At 45.5% G+C, this 21,158-nt stretch overlaps 1 pseudogene; it reads right to left on the reverse strand.

Annotated features, from left to right (window-relative positions):
- Window positions 1-17,511: 17,511 nt before the first annotated feature.
- On the reverse strand, window positions 17,512-17,630 carry LOC141142061 (5S ribosomal RNA; annotated as a pseudogene).
- Between the last annotated feature and the right edge of the window lie 3,528 nt (window positions 17,631-21,158).

Here is a 21,158-nt window from a genome sequence, read left to right on the forward strand (position 1 = left end):
GTGGACAGAGGCTGCGGACATACTGCAGGTGGACAGAGGTTGCGGACATACTGCAGGAGGTGGACAGAGGCTGCGGACATACTGCAGGAGGTGGACAGAGGCTGCGGACATACTGCAGGAGGTGGACAGAGGTTGCGGACATACTGCAGGTGGACAGAGGTTGCAGACATACTGCAAGTGGACAGAGGTTGCGGACATACTGCAAGTGGACAGAGGCTGCAGACATACTGCAGGTGGACAGAGGTTGAGTACATACTGCAGGAGGTGGACAGAGGTTGTGAACATACTGCAGGAGGAGGACAGAGGCTGCGGACATACTGCCGGAGACAGACAGAGGCTGCGGACATACTGCCGGAGACGGACAGAGGCTGCAGACATACTGCCGGAAGTGGACAGAGGTTGCGGACATACTGCAGGAGGTGGACAGAGGTTGTGGACATACTGCAAGTGGACAGAGGCTGCGGACATACTGCAGGAGGTGGACAGAGGTTGCGGACATACTGCAAGTGGACAGAGGTTGCAGACATACTGCAGGAGGTGGACAGAGGTTGCGGACATACTGCAGGAGGTGGACAGAGGCTGCGGACATACTGCAGGAGGTGGACAGAGGTTGCGGACATACTGCAGGAGGTGGACAGAGGCTGCGGACATACTGCAGGAGGTGGACAGAGGTTGCGGACATACTGCAGGAGGTGGACAGAGGCTGCAGACATACTGCAGGAGGTGGACAGAGGTTGCGGACATACTGCAGGAGGTGGACAGAGGTTGCGGACATACTGCAGGAGGTGGACAGAGGCTGCGGACATACTGCAGGAGGTGGACAGAGGCTGCGGACATACTGCAGGAGGTGGACAGAGGCTGCGGACATACTGCAGGAGGTGGACAGAGGTTGCGGACATACTGCAGGAGGTGGACAGAGGCTGCGGACATACTGCAGGAGGTGGACAGAGGCTGCGGACATACTGCAGGAGGTGGACAGAGGCTGCGGACATACTGCAGGAGGTGGACAGAGGTTGCGGACATACTGCAGGTGGACAGAGGTTGCGGACATACTGCAAGTGGACAGAGGTTGCGGACATACTGCAAGTTGACAGAGGCTGCGGACATACTGCAAGTTGACAGAGGCTGCGGACATACTGCAGGTAGACAGAGGTTGCGGACATACTGCAGGAGGTGGACAGAGTTTGCGGACATACTGCAGGAGGTGGACAGAGGTTGCGGACATACTGCAGGAGGTGGACAGAGGCTGCAGACATACTGCAGGAGGTGGACAGAGGTTGCGGACATACTGCAGGAGGTGGACAGAGGTTGCGGACATACTGCAGGAGGTGGACAGAGGCTGCGGACATACTGCAGGAGGTGGACAGAGGCTGCGGACATACTGCAGGAGGTGGACAGAGGCTGCGGACATACTGCAGGAGGTGGACAGAGGTTGCGGACATACTGCAGGAGGTGGACAGAGGCTGCGGACATACTGCAGGAGGTGGACAGAGGCTGCGGACATACTGCAGGAGGTGGACAGAGGCTGCGGACATACTGCAGGAGGTGGACAGAGGTTGCGGACATACTGCAGGTGGACAGAGGTTGCGGACATACTGCAAGTGGACAGAGGTTGCGGACATACTGCAAGTTGACAGAGGCTGCGGACATACTGCAAGTTGACAGAGGCTGCGGACATACTGCAGGTAGACAGAGGTTGCGGACATACTGCAGGAGGTGGACAGAGTTTGCGGACATACTGCAGGAGGTGGACAGAGGTTGCGGACATACTGCAAGTGTACAGAGGCTGCGGACATACTGCAAGTGGACAAAGGTTGCAGACATACTGCAGGAGGTGGACAGAGGCTGCGGACATACTGCAAGTATACAGAGGCTGCGGACATACTGCAAGTGGACAGAGGCTGCGGACATATTGCATATGGACAGAGGTTGCAGACATACTGCAAGTAGACAGAGGTTGCAGACATACTTCAGGAGGTGGACAGAGGTTGCAGACATACTTCAGGAGGTGGACAGAGGTTGCGGACATACTGCAAGTGGACAGAGGTTGCAGACATACTGCAGGAGGTGGACAGAGGTTGCGGACATGATAGTGTCCTCATCACCCCCTCACAGTAGCCTCCTCCTCTGTCCCCCATCATATTACTTCTCCACATCATCAGTGCTGTGTCCTCCTCCTGGGTCACTTTCACCTCTCCACAGATGTGCTGCCCTGACCTGTGGAGAGGTGAAATGGGCACAGGAGGAGGACACAGCACTGATGATGTGGAGAAGTAATATGATGGTGGACAGAACACATCAGTCTCTGTCCCTCCCCTGCATGCCACAGCTTCACCCTCTACCGCCTCCGGGCTCCCAGCGATGTCCACCGTTCTCACTCCCCACAGTTTTACTCTCCTCCTCCTCCTCAGTCCTCACCCCTGCTCGGCTTCTCTGTCTCTGTCTCCTCTGCCATGGTGTGTCCCGAGCGTCTATTTGAAAATAGCGCCGGTGGGCGCCATTACGTTACTGTGCATGCGCCGCCCCGGCCAAGCGCGGACGAGCTTTCACGAGCCCGGCCGGCTTCGGAGCGGCACATGCGCAGTTCCATGGTCGGCTCGCGGCCATCTTTTTTACGGGCACCGATGCCCATAACGGGGCTACAGTCAGCCTAAAAAAGGGGTTAAATCTACGGGCGTTTGGCAACACTGTGGGGCCCCCTGCTGGACACCGGGCCCTCGGTCGGCGCCCGAGTGACCTAATGGTCAGTCCGCCCCTGATCGGCTTAAACTGATGAAGAAATCCGTTTTTTGGGGGATATTATAGCAAAAACTAAAAAATATTGTTTTTTTTTTAAATTGTCGCTCTTTTTTTATTTATAGCTGAGGTGATCAAATACCACCAAAAGAAAGCTCTATTTGTGGGAAAAAAAGGACGTCAATTATGTTTGGGTACCACGTCGCACGACTGCGCAATTGTCAGTTAATGCGACGCATTATGATGGTCTGGTCAGGAAGGGGGCAAATCTTTCCGGGGCTGAAGTGGTTTAAAAAGTACCCCTACTAGGTTTTGAAGCCAAAAACACCAGTGCTGTAAAGAATGCAAAATTGTGCAAAAATGTGCAAATAAGCAAAAATAGATTAAATATTAATCAATACAGTGATAAAGTGAAAAACAATCCAATTTAGCGACTTGATTTTTATATAACAGTGTCCATTAAAAGAACAAAATCAGTGTATCCAGTGATATCCGTTGTGCAAGTGTCATCAAATTCCTCAGTGATGTGATCACTCTCCATTTCCACCTCAATCCACACTGTGTGGGCTAGCAGCTCACCTCATTCCCTAGACCAGAAGGCATTTAGGGTGTAAGCAATTCCTCTCTATGGGTGGCTATATCATATCCTTTCTTCCAATCAGCAATGTGATGCATTATGAGTCTGTCCACACTCTCTCCCATTATCCACTCTCCTCCAGTAGGTGATATGGTTATACAAGAAAGCAAATCCTCATTTTGTAGTATTCCAATTAAAATGTATTATATAAAAACGTATTAAGTCACATTTAAAATCGATTACAACAGCATCAGAAACCATGAACTTCCAGGATCGGCCAAAAACCGGAAGTGACGTACCCAACTCCTTCCCGACTAATTGCGTCACAGACCACGTGACTTCATCAGGGATCTGATGGTGTTGTAATCGATTTTAAATGTGAGTTACTACATTTTTATTTAATAAATTATATAATAAATAATACAAATTCATGGAAGTAAAGTACAAGGCGGTTGGCAAGGACCTTCGCCAACAATATAGTATCAGTGTTAAGGGTCTATGAGAGTCTGGTAGTGCTGTGATACCTTGACTGGGAATTACTCATTCATACAACACTGTATCCAAATAGATTTTATAACACTTTTTTTGAGACAGATAGAACTTTATTTTGGTGGTATTTAATAACCACTGTTTTTTTTATATTTTTATTTTTTTAATTCCTTGTGTAAAATATATCAAATTTAAAAATGTCAGGATAGTACAAACACCACCAAAGTGACTCCTTTTCAGTGTGATCATATTTTTGCCACAGGTTTTTGTAAATTAAGAAACTTGAGGTGATGTTGGGGTGGGTAAAGTGCCCTTAGCCTGGAGAATGAAACTGCACTGTCATTGATGTTGTTGAATGCCATTGATAAATCCAAAACATTTTCAACCCAATCCCACCCACCACCACCCAAAAAAACAATGATCCCACAATTATTGGTTGTCAGTGGCATTTTAACCCCACTCCTTATTGGTGATCAGTGGCACTTTAACCCTCCTTTCTGTTATAATTATGCAACATTGGTGGTCAGTGGGATTTTGAAATCCCACAACACTGGTGGTTATCTGCCTTGGTACCCTTTACAAGAATATACATAATACCTTTTGTCCAGGTGTTTGCAGTGCTAAACCTTTCATTAAAATTCTAAATTGCTGCATTTGTAAATTTTAAAAGCCAATATAAAGGAATAGTAGTGGTAAAAAAAAGCCCTTGTGGATTTAATTAACCTTTTGTTTTTTGGTTAATTCTCCTTTAGGGGGGTTTGGCAGGGGGCATGTCCTATGCCTACATATGTTTGCTAGTAGGTGTCCCTCATTCCCATCTCAAAATGTTGGGAGGTGTGTATTAGGCTAATAAGAAGTAGGTTGAATGACTCAGGGCATCAGTTAACCTGAAAGAGGAATGTCTAAGCACTGCTGGATCAGTAGCAGGTGAGTGGGTAATAGAAGCTAGATCTGCATTTGACAAATGGCAGAAAAGCTGACCAAATCATTCTTTGCTATGATATGTAAAATTATCCTTTTCTAAAGATAGTTTGAAAATGTCTAAATTTATAATCAGTCACTAATTTTTCCATAACATTAGACCCAATGTAACACAATACAAAAACCTGGCTTCTAACTTATATATCTGTCCCCCCCACCACCCAGTTCTCTTTCCGGTGTGTAATCTTCTCACTGGTGGAAGTGTCCTGACATTGGAACTCCTACCCCCTCTGAGAGTAAAGATGAGATTTCCTAGAATATAAAGACAACTTCCCAACTTAAAATGGTTTAGGAAAAGCCACTTCAGGTCATTAAAAATAGTTTAAAAGAACAGATTTTTTTTTTAGCATCTCGTAAAACAGCAGTTCATTTTGAAGCTGACTTTCTGACAGCGGTCCTCATTCCATGTGAAATAAAATTTACAATGGAATATAAATACATGTTCAATCACAAATGTAAACGAATAGTATGCTTATGCCTATTTTCCTTATAGAGTATATAGCATAGTTCTAATAATATTCCCCAAAGTACATGTATTTATTAACTATTTATAAATCTGTAACTTTTAGCAGTGATATGTTTTTAATATTTCTTTTTTTTAACATACAGTTTGGATTTTCTGTTTTCACTCCTTCCATCATGTCATACCATAAATACATTCAGGGCCAGGGCAAGGGTAGGGGCAGGAGGGGCAGCTGCCCAGGGTGAAGTGTTCATCTGGGGGGGGTAGGGGGCCACCACATGAACATCACTCACTGCTACTCTTTAAACTTCTGAACTACTAAACTCTATGGAATGAGAAGCACCCAGCTTGATCAGACTGGTGGGGTAGAGGGTAAATACCCCCCCCCCCCGCCCCCCCGCTCACAGCTACCCTATCTCATGTGTGAGAGCGGGCTCCCTCTTACGGTAAACCTCAGTAAACTGAACTATCCAGCATCAAGCACTCGAGTCAGGTACCAACATCAGCAAGAGGCCACAGGATTACATTATTCTGTATGCACTGTCTACTACACAGCCCATTGTACCACCTCTCAGCCCCAACCCGAGGGAAGGAGGGTGGGACACAGTTTGGCATCTTCACCTTGGGCACTGATTACATGGTAGGGAACTTATTTTATTCTGTTTAGGGGGCCTCAAGTGTGGCACTGGATATTACCAAAGAGTTGCATATTCAGTAATATGTTTCTCATATTGATGTAGGGGGGGCTCTCTGGGGACCCTGATGCAAGGCTGAGGCTCTCTGGGGACTCTGATGTAATGTCGGCTCTCTGGGGACTCTGATGTAAGGGGGGCTTTCTGAGAGCTCTGATGTAAGGGGGGGCTCTCTGGGGACCCTGATGTAAAGAAAGGGCTCTCTGGGGACACTGATGTAAGGGGGAGGCTCTCTGGGGATCCTGATGTAAGGGGGAGGCTCTCTGGGGACCTTGATGTAAGGAGGAGGCTCTCTGGGGACCTTGATGTAAGGAGGAGGCTCTCTGGGATCCTGATGCAAGACTGAGGCTCTCTGCGGACTCGGATGTAAGGGGGGGGCTTTCTGGGATCCTGATGCAAGACTGAAGCTCTCTGGAGACTCTGATGTAAGGGGGGGGGGGCTCTCTGGGGACACTGATGCAAGACTGAGGCTCTCTGGGGACTCTGATGTAAGGAGGGGCTCTCTGGGGACCCTGATGTAAGGATGGTTCTCTAGGGACTCAGATGTAGGGGGGAGGGTTTTTTGTGCAATTGCATATAGTTTATATACTGTTTTTGTGCGTGTTTGCAAAATGAAATTGGGCCTGTCTGGATGAAGTCCAGGGACACATTTTTGTCTCAGTCCAGCCCTGTAGTCAGGGACTGTGGAAATGTTGCAGCTCGTGATCAGGAACTTTGGAAATGTGGCAGGAGGTGGTCAGGGAGTGTGGACATGCTACACAAGTGTAAAAAAGGTGTAGAAATTGCGCCAACTCTTGTAAAGCAGCCAACACAGCAATTTGACCGTTGCAAGTAGAAATAAGGAGGATAGAAAAGTGTGGCGCTGGTGAATGGTGATGTAAAAGTTGTAGGTCAGGACATGATAATCCTTAAAAAGAACAAATAACAATTACAGTGTGGATTTGTGTAATCAAAAGCAATTGTTTTGGGAGGACATCTAAAAGAGTGTATAGAAAATAAATTGAAAATGAAAAACTCAAATGTGTGAGGGAGTGAAATGTTCGATAACAACCTGTAGGGTGGCTAAAAAACAATCATACATACACAACCATATTTTAAAGTGACATTGCAGGAGGATAGATAAGAAGTACAGGATATCTTAGTATACTAAATATACAGCTCCACGCAAAAATACTGTTCATTGGTGTTAAAACCAGAAGAGGGGACGTCAGAATCCCTATGAGGGGATACGCATATGTGAATGGTCAATGTTAATTGGGGGACAAATAAAGTACTACTAAATAAGTCCCACAAATATCCGGACATAAGCCGTCTTCCCGTGAGATGATGACAGATCCTTAAGTACGGAAAGATTGTTGACTCATGTGGATGATCCCAACATCGAAAAAAAAAGACAAAAGAATGCCCTTACCGGATCTGGTGGACTCACAGGCCGTTGGCGGTGAGTCAATCGGGCTTGTACCGTCAGGCGGTGTGGGGTGGAGGTCTGTGCGAAGGCTGGTACGAAATCTCGTCAGACGTCCTCGGATGGTGTGCCAGGGTGGGATCCAGAGCTCCCAGGATTCGGTTGCGGTCGCCGAATGACCGTTTCCTCAACAGCCAGCCACGTGAGACAACAGGCAGAGAAAGGAAAAAGAAAAAAGCTTCCACATAGTGTGAATCCTTAATTCTGGTTTTAACACCAATGAACAGTATTTTTGCGTGGAGCTGTATATTTAGTATACTAAGATATCCTGTACTTCTTATCTATCCTCCTGCAATGTCACTTTAGAATATGGTTGTGTATGTATGATTGTTTTTTAGCCACCCTACAGGTTGTTATCGAACATTTCACTCCCTCACACATTTGAGTTTTTCATTTTCAATTTATTTTCTATACACTCTTTTAGATGTCCTCCCAAAACAATTGCTTTTGATTACACAAATCCACACTGTAATTGTTATTTGTTCTTTTTAAGGATTATCATGTCCTGACCTACAACTTTTACATCACCATTCACCAGCGCCACACTTTTCTATCCTTAATGCTACACAAGTGTTTACAACTGGGGACATGCTGCATGAAGTGGTTAGCGACTTTGGAAATGTGGCTAGAGGTGGTCAGGAACAGCAGGCATACAGTAGCAATGGATACAGCTATTCAGTAAAACATAATCCAGGGCTTTCATGGCATGTCAGTCTTCTTTAATTAGAGTACAACTAAAGGCAAAACTATTTTATTAGTATTGGATAGAGTGGAGAGAGATTAGAACACCTTTTAAGTTTTTATTGCTGTGTCCCATTAGGGAGATTCACCCTCTTTGTCCTGTTTATCATTAATATTAAAAGTGAAAGTAAAGAAAAATCCCAAATTTTGAGTTTTCCTCAGAACACTAAGGCTCGATTCACACCTATGCATGTTGCTTTTGAGCGTTTTTGGAGGTTTTTTTTTCATGCTTGCCGCGTTTTTGAGCCGCGTTTTTGCCGCGATTTTGCCGCGATTTGCGTTTTGCGTTTTTTTTTTTTTTTTTTTTTTTTTCATTTTTTTTTACAGTCTTACAAAAAAATTACAAAAAAAAAAAAAATAAAAAAAAAAAAAAACGGCAAAAACGCACCAAAAACGCATCAAAAACGCATCAAAAACGCTGCAAAAAAGGTGCACTTGCGTTTTTGATGCTTGTCCATTGAAAACCATTACATGCAAAACGCTGCATTTTGCATGAGAAAAAGTCCCCGACCCTTTCCAAAAACGCGGAGATACAAAAAAGCATTGATGTGAACATGTTCCATAGGAACCCATGTTAAAAAATTCCCGTGCATTTCTGCAAAATGCAAAATGCATCAAAAAACGCGCTAGTGTGAATGGGGCCTAAGGGATGGGAAATTTTCCAATGGGGACAAAAGATCTGGTGACCCTGAGACAACCAAGAATTCCCTCACTTTAATGGGATTTCCTCTAACTTCCTGCTTTGGCTATGGGACAGGAACTGAAGGAAAATCTCCCCAAACGGATGCAGATGGCAGATAAAAAAAACCTGATAAGGGTTAAAAAAAAACTCCCTTACTCTATCCACAATGCAAAAAATTAAAGTTTTGCCTTTAGTGCTATTTTAAGTATAAGTTCACCTTCATCAACTTTTCCATAAATCTAACTTTGCACTACATATCTTCTAAATAGAAGAGATCCTCCTGTTTCAAATGTGATACTTCTTCCCATTATTATTATACGCGATTTATATAGCGCCAACAGTTTACGCAGCACTTTACAATGTATAGGGGGACAACACAATTACAGTAAAGTTCAATACAAAAGGGGCACTCTGCAAAAAAATGTGCTTAACCCCCCCCCCAATTGGAATCCATGCGTCCGGCGCCCTGCATGTAGATCAGGGGGGCCGGACCCATGGATTGGGGGGGGTGGCACCCGTGCGCTCCTAATGGATGGGCCGCCACTGGTCAGGTTTCTGGTGAATAAAGGAAATCATCTGAGATTTGTACATTATGTGGGATGAGAGTGGTAGAATTCAGTGGATTTTAGGCTGCACTTACATGACTGTGGTTGCTGATGGCTGGATGCTGGTACTGGAATTATCTGGGATTAAAACTGGTTACTAGAATTTAATTTAGGGTTTTGGTATAGCATAAGATAACAGGGTTGGAGGTAGATTTGGCTAGGACAATCAAGGACTGGATTTGGGAATTAAATATACAGAAATTAACATTAATTTACACACTGTGCTTACCTCCCCCTTATCTGCAAATCCTGAATCGGTAGATTGGCAGAAAGCTGTCCTTTAAATAATGACCAAAGGATTTGTTTAAGCTAGAACACGGCTGCCTTTCATGAAGATATTAACTATGCTTAAAATATTATTTGTTCTTCATTTGTCCCTGTTAATCTTTGAAATGAGAAAGGCAGCATTTATCATTTCCTAAGACATCTCAATTCCCTGACTCGTTCTTAAGAACAATACTGTCCATTGTCACAAAAAATGACAAATGAAAGGACAATTCTTTAAAATCCCTGACAGTGAGGAGGCCCTGCCCTCATGGTAGAGACCAGATAAATGTGGAGCGACAAGCTGGTACACTGAGAAAGGGTGGAGAACGCATCTGATAAGACTGTATTTGGACAGAAAATGCCAACATTATTCTTCATGTTCAGGCAAATCTTTCAGGGCTCATATATCACTGAAATCCAAAAAAATTATCCTTATATACATTTCTCAAGATCTCATGATATACACAATATGAGAAAATATGGCTAAATCATGACTTTCAGGTGTTTCCAGTGTAGCACTTACTCCAAAGGAAGCACTGTGCTAACGACCCAAGCAGTACCGCACTGTCTGACACAACAAGCCTGAAAGAAAGGTAGTTTTTTTGGGCACCATGTCTAGTAAAGCAAATAGCAACAACAGCAATATTAAAAAATGATGGCAAACAATGGCAAATGGCAGTTGCTGCACCAATAACACAAATGGGAAAAGGGGGATACTGCTTGGAAAAAATCCCAGGGGGGTCCCAGAAAGGGGTGGTGCAGAAGTATAGCAAATATGGTGACCAAAGGCCTCTCATCACGTTGAAGTTCATCAGAAACAGGCTAACACTTGTGGTCTCTGAGGGTAAGGGCAAGGCCCCTTTCACACTTGTGCTACTCCAAAGTCGCGCGATTTTGCCGCGATTTCACGGCTGCGATTTTGACAACACAGTCATACGACTGTGGATCCGACTTTGCCCCACCACTTGAAGTACGACTTCAATGAGCAGGGGTGCGACTTTGATTACCAAATAATTAGGGGGAACTCCATGGCAATTTAAAAAAAAAAAAAAAACGCCATGGGTTTCCCCTTCATGGGCATACCGGGCCCTTCGGTCTGGTATGGATTTTAAGGGGACCCCACACCCCGAAAAAAAGGCGTGGGGTCCCCCGAAAATCCATACCAGACCCTTATCCGAGCACCAGCCTGGCCGGTCAGGAAAGGGGGTGGGAACGAGCGAGCGCCCCCCCCCTCCTGAGCCGTACCAGGCCGCATGCCCTCAACATGGGGGGTGGGTGCTTTGGGGCAGGGGGGGCCCTGTGCCCCCATGTTGATGAGGACAAGGGCCCCTTCCCGACAACCCTGGCCGTTGGTTGTCGGGGTCTGTGGGCAGGGGGCTTATCAGAATCTGGGAGCCCCTTTTAATAAGGGGCCCTAGATCCCGGCCCCCCACCCTATGTGAATGAGTATGGGGTACATCGTACCCCTACCCATTCACCTGGGGGAAAAAAAGTCCATAAAAAAAACCACACTAGACAGGTTTTTAAAGTAATTTATTAGGCAGCTCTGGGGATCTTCTTCCGACTTCGGGGGTCTCTTCCAACTTCTTCGCTCTCTTCTCCCGCTCTGTGGTGTCTTCTCTCGCTCATCGATTCTTCTCCCGCTCTCCAGTGCCTTCTGCCGGGCTCCTCCGCTATCTTCTTCCTGCTCTTTTACTAGCGTTGGCCTGGTCTTCTCCGCTGTAATGCCGTGTGCGCGGTGCGCAACGATCATCACCCAGTGACCACGCCCCATGCCTATATAAATCGCTGCGCGACGCGCACACAGCATTAAAACGGGAGAGAGCGCCGTGTCAACATCGGAGGAAGAGAAGAGGGAAGAAGACGACGGAGAAGACCGGGCCAAGGCTAATAAAAGAGCTGGAAGAAGGTAGTGGAGGAGCCCTGTAGAAGGCAGAAGGCACCAGAGAGCGGGAGAAGAATCAGAGAGCGGGAGAAGAGAGCGAAGAAGTCGGAAGAGACCCCCGAAGTCGGGCAGAAGACCCCCGGAGCTGCCTAATAAATTACTTTAAAAACTTGTCTAGTGTGTTTTTTTTATGGACACTTTTTTCCCCCAGGTGAATGGGTAGTGGTACGATGTACCCCATACTCATTCACATAGGGTGGGGGGCCGGGATCTGGGGGCCCCTTATTAAAGGGGACTCCCAGATTCCGATAAGCCCCCCGCATGCAGACCCCGAAAAACAATGGTCGGGGTTGTCGGGAACATGGGGGCAAGGTGCTTTGGGGTGGGGGGGCGCAGGGCCCCCCTGCCCCAAAGCACCCACCCCCCATGTTGAGGGCATGCGGCCTGGTATGGCTCAGGAGGGGGGGGGGGCGCTCACTGGCTAGTGCTCGGATAAGGGTCCGGTATGGATTTTGGGGGGACCCCACGCTGTTTTTTTGGCGTGGGGGGTCCCCTTAAAAGCCATACCAGACCGAAGGGCCCGGTATGCTCATGAAGGGGGAACCCATGCCGTTTTTTTCTTTTAAAAAAATTTCGTGGAGTTCCCCTTTATGCACAAGTCGCATGCCAAAGTCAGATCAGTTAATATGGAATCCGACTTTGATCCGACTTCAGAAAAAAAGTAGTGCATGAACTACTTTGAAGTCAGCACGACTTAAAGTCGTGCCAATATGAATGGTAGTCATTCAAAATCATGGAGAATGACTTGTCATGCGATTTTGCAGTCCAAAATCGTGGGTCAAGTCGTATAAGTGTGAAAGGGGTCTTAGGGTAAGTCCTGAACACAGTAGCAGCAACCCTGGAAGGAGCAGCAGATGTTCTGGGTGCAGATATTCTCTGCAGCATGCTGGGCCTTATAATACTATGATGACATGGGTCTGGACACCACAACTTTAGTGAAAATTCATCAGGATAAGAAATGAGAGCCAGTCTTTTAATGAGTCCCACCACTTCAGACCATGGTCCTCTGTGCACACGTTGCAGTCACCATGGAAGTAGCAGCCACTAAACAAGAGCAGTGGCTTCAGTCTCCCTGCTACAGCCCACAGGAGCTTCTGACAACACAGCTCCTTCCTCTCCTTTCGCCACATGAGACTCCCTACAGCCTGGGCTTTTGAGTCTCTTGGCATGGCAGTAGCAGCCACTAAACAGGAGCAGTGGCTTTAGTCTCCCTGCTACAGCACACAGGAGCTTCTGACAACACAGCTCCTTCCTCTCCTTTCGCCACATGAGACTCCCCACAGTCTGGGCTTTCCAGTCCTCTTTCCTCCTCCACAGCAGCCCTCTTCTCTTGGGACTTGTAATCCCGCTTTTTCACAGGCTGCTTCTGGAGGACTACAGCGCCCAGCAGCCCCTGTGCCTGCAGCTCCCAGCTTTATTATGTTTCTTCTCCTATCCAGTCTAGCTGTGGGAGCAGGATTCGGCTGTAACTACTGCCAACTGTAAAGCCTAATGAACAGATCTGGTGCACAAGGCTCCAGTCCATGTCCACCATCCAGCCCCACTGATGGTAGCCTTTCAAACTTTATGTTTCGGGCTGTATCCGCCCAGAGATGAATGCTTGGATTGCAGACCACTTGCGTTCTGGGCATTGGTCCCTTGGCGCATACTGCCCTAAACATTCGTAGCACTAGGTGCACTGTCCAGCCCCATCCATCCACAGCAGCTGTCAGCCTCTCATATACTGTAGTTTGAGAGGGCTGCCAGCAGCAAGGCTGGATGGTGCAACTGTGCCCTCTGCCCTCACATTAGGACGGGAGGCTTGTGCACTGGGGCTAAATGCCCAGTACGCCTTGGGCCTTAGACAGTTGTCACTGAACAAGTGTCCCTATGGAAGATTTCCCCTCTATTCCAGTTCTGTTAGCAGCTTAAAATTTTGGATTAAATCTTCCTAATAGGGATAAAGACAGCAATAAAAACCTGACAGTTTGTTTAACCTCAGCTCTATTCAAATCTGAAAAAAGTTTTGCCTTTAGTTACAGTTTAATTAAGAAAATAAATAAAATGCATTTTAACAACATTGTTGCATTCGTATTATTTTTTTTTTCCACTGAGGGCCTGTTCACACCAAACGCGGTGTGGGAAACCCATGTTCTATGTGTGTTTCCTGCACCACATTCACCACACACGTGTTACTGTGCGATTCCTAGTGTGAACTGGCCCTGAATATAATACATAACAATATCTATCAAAATACCATCCTTTTTTTTAAGAAAATATATAAAATATGCACAGAACTAAAAACAAAGTACAAGGGTGTCCACCATGTAATCATAAAGTCACTTTATCTTCTTTTTTCAAAGCAGCCACCACCAGAAAAGAATAGGCACTTATCGGTTCTTGTGTGACCCATGCTACACCAAGGTCTCTATGTACAGGAAGAGGATGGCTGAGAATGTTCATAGTACTAGGAAAGGGAAGAAATCCCATAGCAGTCATTGTAACTTTGTAATAAACATCCCAATGTCTTATGTTTTATGGGTTACAAACTTTTAATTCATACTCTAGGTTTCTAATAGGCTTGGAGACGTTTCTATAATAGGAACAACAACAGGCTTTCAAGTTAATGCCTTGTTTCCAGATGGTTTACATTAAGATATTCATATGAACTGTTTAATAAGTAATATCTATAAGGAGTGAGAAAAACAGACTTTTCATTTCCCTGAAACTCCAGCAAAACTCAGGACATTTCAGTGAAATTTTATCATTATGGCCAAATGTATTGAAGTCAATTGTGAGAGCGAACTTTAGATGGTTTTTGGTCCTTTTTACGAGTGCAATAGGCTCCCAGGAGATAAGGAGGCTCCTTTGAACTATCCTGAACAAGTTTTAGTACCAAAAAATGGCCCACAAACAAAGGATAAATACACAAAAAGGGGGAAAAAACACAAATACCAAGCACACTAATTAAAATAAACAAAAATACACCAAAATCACCCCACTTATGCCCAACAATTAACCTGTATTTTAATATGTTAATATTTTTATTATTATATATTAATCTGCTAATTTACATTGTATCGATGAACTTTGGGATTGTGATGAGCAGCGACTGCATCAGTGATTGCACACATAATTTTTTGAACAGCGCACCGCAGACATATTAGCACATTACTGCACATCGTACTGCACTCACTGCAATGCATGTCCATCGCGAGATGCGTTGGGGTGCCAAGTAAAATTATTGACACTGTATCGCACCAACACATTTAACAAGTGTTAAAGCCCACAGTAATGTGCACGGTTCTGAAATGTACAACGTGGTCACTGATGTGAATGAGCCCTGGCATGTGCATTTGACTTGCAGTTGACTTCCTTCTGACCTGCATTAGCCCTACTTCTAGCTGGGTTTGCATTGCCACTAGATTTTTTGAGAACACTAAAATCCATTTGAAGCGAACGCAAGCCCTCAAACACATCAATTAACCACTTAAGGTCCGCCATATTGCAGTTTTACTGCTACCGGGTGAAACCTCTGTACCGGATCATGTATATATACGTGATCTAACTCTTCCGAGTAGGGGGCACGCATACGTGCAGCCAGTGGCTTGCTTCCTCTGTGATTACACACAGCGGGAGCCAATCGGCGGGTACCATGGACTCGATGTCCGCTGGCACCCACCAATCATTAGGCAGAGAGTCAGAGCGGCAGTCTGCCTATGTAAACAAGGCAGATTGCCGCTCTGACAGGAGGGAAGGGATGGCATTTGTGTCCCTGCAACAAATAATAATAATTAATAAATTCCATCTCTTCCCCTAGTAAAAGCAACTCTAACAGTATAGTAAAACAATGGTTAGGCACACAGTTATCCCTAACGTGGCTCCCCCCCCCCCACCCGTACGTGATACGTCCAATGGGACTTCATCAGCGGGACGAAGTCCCATTAGACATAACAAACACAGGGGGGGGGGCCACGTTCGGATGATGTCACCCGCTGCCATCCTGTATGTCGAAAGTAATATGAAGCTACGTCCTATGCATATGAGCCTGTTTTACATGAATGTAATTCTAATTTTTTAATAAATTCTTGGCAAGTTTAGCAGAGAGCACTTAGATTTTATTTTTATCTAGATGTATAGGGTAAATGCCTGGAGCTTGCTGTCTACATCGTGGGTTTTTACCTTTACCCCAATTCAGGGAGACATGCGTGTATGGCTTCCTGTTAGCTCAGGTGTCCATCATCTAAAGTGAGCAAGCAGGATACCCATTGGTGGAGGGTTTTGATACTCATTCTCTGCCTCTGGATCTCTGCTTCTACACACAGATGTTTGTATTGCTCTCTGGGCCATGTGGTGCTTTCTAAGAAACTTTGAATTTTTTTATTTATATTGTATATTTCTGGAGTTATGTGAAGATCCTCTAAGTGTTCACCTGGCAAAAATGAAGGTAGAACAATATCCTGGTTTAGATAAAAACTTGATATTACCTTCGGTAAAAAGTTAGGATGAGGACGCAATACTACCTTATCCTTGAATAGAAAAAATATGGCTCTTTACAAGAAAGAGCAGCCAATTCTGATACCCTTCTTGCAGCAAATATGGTTACCAGAAAGAATAGTTTCCTTGTCAAAAAAGGACTAAGGGAATATGTCGTATCGGCCCAAAAAAAGGCTGTTTTATAATGCCGACAAAACTAAATTCAAGTCCCAAGGGTTCAGGGGTTTACCTAACCGGAGATTAAGCCATGTTACCCCCTGAATAAAGTTACGAACCAAAGAATGCAAAGCAAGTGGCCGATAAGGCTGAGACCTGTACTTAGAAAGCACTCAAGGCCAGCTTTATTTCTCACCTCATCTGCAGAAAGTCAAGGATTCTACCTTTGACCTATTTCCTGGGATGCAACTCCTGGTTTCACAACAGGAGACCTATGTTTCCCAGACTCCATAATATATAATTATGGAGGCCGGCTCCCTTGCATTAACCAAGGTAGAAACTACTGAACCTGGCAGCCCACGCTTCTTCAGAGTGTGGGTCTCCATAGCCAGACTGTTAAATTTAGCATTTGTAAAGTAGGATGGAACACCGGACCTTGCGAGAGAAGGTCTGGCCGTGATGGTAGGGTCCATGGGTCCCCTACTGCCATCTTTATGATCTCTGCATACCAAGATTTCCTGGGCCCCGCTGGGTGCCACAAGAATCAACGACTTTCCTTCCTGCTTGATCCTGCAAAGAAGTCGTGGATGCAGGCAGAATAGGAGGGAATGCATAAATCAGTGAGAACCGATTCCACGGGAATAGCAAGTCATCTGTTCCGCATGCTAGCGGATCCTTTGCTCTTGACACAAAGTTGTCGATTTCTTTTTTGAACCTAGACGCAAACAGATCTATGTCTGGGATCCCCCATTTTTGACATATTGACAGGAAGGGGTGAAGGAACCATTCTCCAGGGAACAACTGCTGGTGACTCAAGTAGTCCGCCTGCCAATTTTCTATTCCTAGAATGAAGACTGCCGATAGGCAAAGTACATTGTTTTCTGTCCAAGATAGGATATGATTCACCTTTCTCTGGGCCGCACAACTTCTTGTGCCCCCTTGGTGATTAACATTGCTGTGGCATTGTCGGATTGAATCCTGGCAGGACAATACTGTAAAATGAACGTTCAGGCCCTCAGGACCAAGAGCTCTGCCTGAATTTCTAAAATGTTAATGGGCAAGGCCATTTCTGATCTGGGCCACTTCTCTTGGACAGTTGCCTTTTCCAGGACTGTTCCCCAAGCTAAACAAAAAAGGTTGGCATATGTTGTTACCACTTCCCAGGTAACTGAAGGAAGGATTTTCCCCTTAGTAAATTTTATGATATTAACCATAAACTGAGGCTCCGGCGCACCCAGCCTACAGCACCTGGTATTTCCAGATGGTCTCTCATCCGGGTACTAACCAGGCCCGACCCTGCTTAGCCTCCAAGATCAGACGAGAACGGGCACTATCAGGGTGATGTGGCCGTAGGCTTTGGAGTCAGACACATTGGGAATGTATGAATGAATGAATGAATGAATGAATGATTTGTCTAGCAACTGCAGTTGCGAGTAGTCAAGCTTCTTAGAAGAGGTAGGTCTTGAGTTTCTTTCTGAAGGCCTGATGGTTTTCTTCCATGAGAATGTGTGTAGGTAGAGCGTTCCATAGCCGTGGTCCTTGGACTGCGAATCTTCGTTCTCCCTTTGTTTTGTAGCGGGTTTTTGGAATAAGGAGGAGGTTATGGTTAGAAGATCGAAGACTGCGATTGCGTGTGTAGCGTTTTATTTTATCGCATAGGTATTGAGGAGCGTTTCCATGTATACATTTGTGGGTGAGGCAGAGGGTCTTGAAAGTGATCCGATTCTTTACGGTTAGCCAATGTAGGCTCCTCAGGGAAGGGGAGATGGATTCCCAGGGTTTTTTTCCTGTTAACAGTCTTGCCGCCGTGTTTTGGATGAGTTGTAAGCGCGCAAGCTGATATTGTATGTATTGTATCTATGTAGAGGGAGTTTGCGTAGTCGAGTCTGGAATTGATGATTGTTCCAACTACTGCTGCTTTGTCCTCTTCTGGCACGAATGGGATGAGTCTACGTAGCAGGCGGAGAAGATGGTGAGATCCGCTGACTACTGATCCTATTTGTGCATCCATTGACATTTCAAAAATGACTACAAGACTCTTGGCTTTGGTGCTTGGCGAGTTGGTCTGTCCAAAGATGGTGTGAGGTGTCCATGGGGTCTTAGTTTTGGAATTTTGGTTTCCGTATAGGAAAGAGCTTGTAGAGCTTGAACCCTTTGTTCCAAGCCGATAGGATACTGTTTTGCAGCAGTCTCGAATGACACTGAGCATAAGGAACAGCCTCGAATGAAGCCACCATCTTTCCCAACAACCTCATGCAAAGTTGAATAGAAGAAATTAATCTTGCTTCGACCACCTAAATCAGTTCCTTTATGGCGCTGATCTTTGCCTGGGGTAAGAATACCCTTTTCTGGGTGTACCTATGATCGGACCCAAGTATTTTAGCCTTCTTCATGGTTTTAAAGATTTCTCCTAGGTTGAGAATCCAACCTACATATTCCAGGTAGTTGAATGTGGTGACCATACTTTGGTCTAAGCGGGCTACCGACTGGTCTATCAAGAACAGATCGACTAGGTAAACCATAATCGTCATACCTTGGGCCCTTAATTTGGCTAGAAGAGGGGCCAGAACCTTTGTAAACACTCAAGGTGCAGTAGCTGGACCGGAAAGCAGAGCTACACACTAAAATGAAGATTTTCCACCTTGAAAAGTAGATATTACTAGTGAGTGAGGAAACATATGGCAGTATGCATCTTTGATGTTGATTGATGCCAGAAGTTCTCCTCCTTGTAGGATGGAGATAACTGATTTGGATTGACTCCATACGAAAAAAGAGTGGTTATATTCAGGAATTGAATTTAGACTTTTGAGATCCAGAATGCCCATTCGGATTTGGCACCGTGAAAAAAAGAGGTTTGAATCAAACCCCAACCTCTGTTCTTACATGGGGATCCCCATGATCACTTTTTTCTTTTTCTCTGGATCCTTAGAAACGTTTGATCTGAGAAAACGAGGAGACAGGAACTCTGGAACTCCAGTTTGTACCCTGGAGCTATTGAGGAAGTCCCCCATTCGTCTTGACACTCTTCCTGTCAGATCCTTGTGAACTGCAGAATTCCCCCTATTCGACTGAACCTGACGGTGAAAGCTGCAGTGACTGCCTGGAGGCTGATGCCTCTGACACAGGAGAAGGAGCTTTAAAACGAAAATACATTTACTCCTTTTCTTAAATGACAAAAGGGGTGCTTTCCACCAGAATTTCTTTGGATGTATTATCAAAAACATCCTCAAATAGCTGTTACACCGCAAAAAGGAAGACTAGCCTGGAGCTTCTTACAAGGCGCTTAACGAAGAGCGCAAGGCCTGAAGGATAGAATCTCTCATAGCAACTATTGCAAACATAAAGCTACCTCCTGGGCCTGCTCAGCAGGATAACCTTGAACACCTGTTTAAACTGGTCTCTCAATGATTAAGCAATTACTGTCAATGCAGGCTGAGACACTCAATCTGCCAGAGAAAAAAAAGTGGGTTTTTTTTGTTTTTTTTCCAATAGGAATTCCACCTTTTTATCTGTTGGATCCCTAAGCATTTGAGCATTGTCTGCCTGACAAGTCAAACTTACCCACAGAGGATATAGCAGCGTCAATTGCTGGTATACCCTACTTAGTGAATTTCCTCCACCATAGGATAAAGTGTGAAAACTTTTTAGGAGGGAAAAAAATGCTTATCTGAATGATCCTCTCAGATACAAAAAAGCTTTTCCAGCAATGAATGGACAGGAAAAGGCCTGCACAGCTTGAGGAGGCTTTAGTGAACCCAAACACTCAGTTAAGGGTACATAAAAGTGGAGCGATCATTCAGCAAGAAATTGCACCATCAATCTTAAGATTGGAACAGCTGATTCTCCCGCATTTTGACACCTCAGAAGAGGAGTCTTCAGCCTCACCACGGTCCCCTTAGGGAATTCGTCTTCTCCTGCCCCTAGTTCCTCAGTTTGAGGGTCCTGGGTAATGGAAGAGAACCTGTCGCATTTTTAAACCACACTGGGATGCGATTAAAGTTACTAAACTTTTTTAAAAAAAATATCATGAAATAAACAGGGGCTGCAGCGTTAAAAACAGTTGCAGACATTTCATGGCCCTGATGCTCACTCTGACCAGCCACCCTCTCTCAGGGGAGGATGCCTCATGAAATAAACAGGGGCTGTAGTGTTAAAAACAGTTGCAGACATTTCATGGCCCTGATGCTCACTCTGACCAGCCACCCTCTCTCAGGGGAGGATGCCATTTGTAGAGATGAGTAGGCTTTCCAGAGCTTGAGGGAGACCCTGTTAACTCTTTTTTGGGGGTGTTTCAACCTCCCCTTCTGACCATAGCCCGATGCACAAAGCAGAGGTACTACTAGAAGAAATCGCATCCACTGCTTGAGAAAAAGTCCAGCCACAGCCGCTGCTATTAATGCTCAGCCTGATGCAAATAGTAAATGTGTCAAATAGGAAATGCCTGTATCACCAAAACCTCTTTCATGCTTTTCTTTGCTCTTATGTCTCTCCGACAATTTTGCAATTTTTCTCCGATCCAACGGGATTGGCTGAGTGAGGGAGGGATGGCGTGAAGGAGACCTGGAAGCCGCCACCGTGTAGGGGCGGTGAAAGAAAACGGCATTGCCAATCGTTTTTAGTTCTCCCTTATACTCAGACTCTTAAAGAGGGGAAGAGTTCAGCTCAGGTGGGGGTGTCTGGAGGAAGCCAGCTCTCTAAAATGAGAAGCCTTACAGGCAAAACCTTGTTTCTTCGGCTACGAGGATCGGGCACCATTCGATTTGGCATAAAAGACACTTTGAATGGATCAGGCTGCATAGCTAGCCCCAGCAAGGATTGCTCCAGAGAAGCTCAGCACAGCATATCTTCACTCGTGACCAACACCTTAGACACTGGCGAAAAAA

This window comes from Aquarana catesbeiana, linkage group LG04 (assembly GCF_042186555.1).
Source record: "Aquarana catesbeiana isolate 2022-GZ linkage group LG04, ASM4218655v1, whole genome shotgun sequence".
Taxonomy (NCBI): Eukaryota; Metazoa; Chordata; class Amphibia; order Anura; family Ranidae; genus Aquarana; species Aquarana catesbeiana.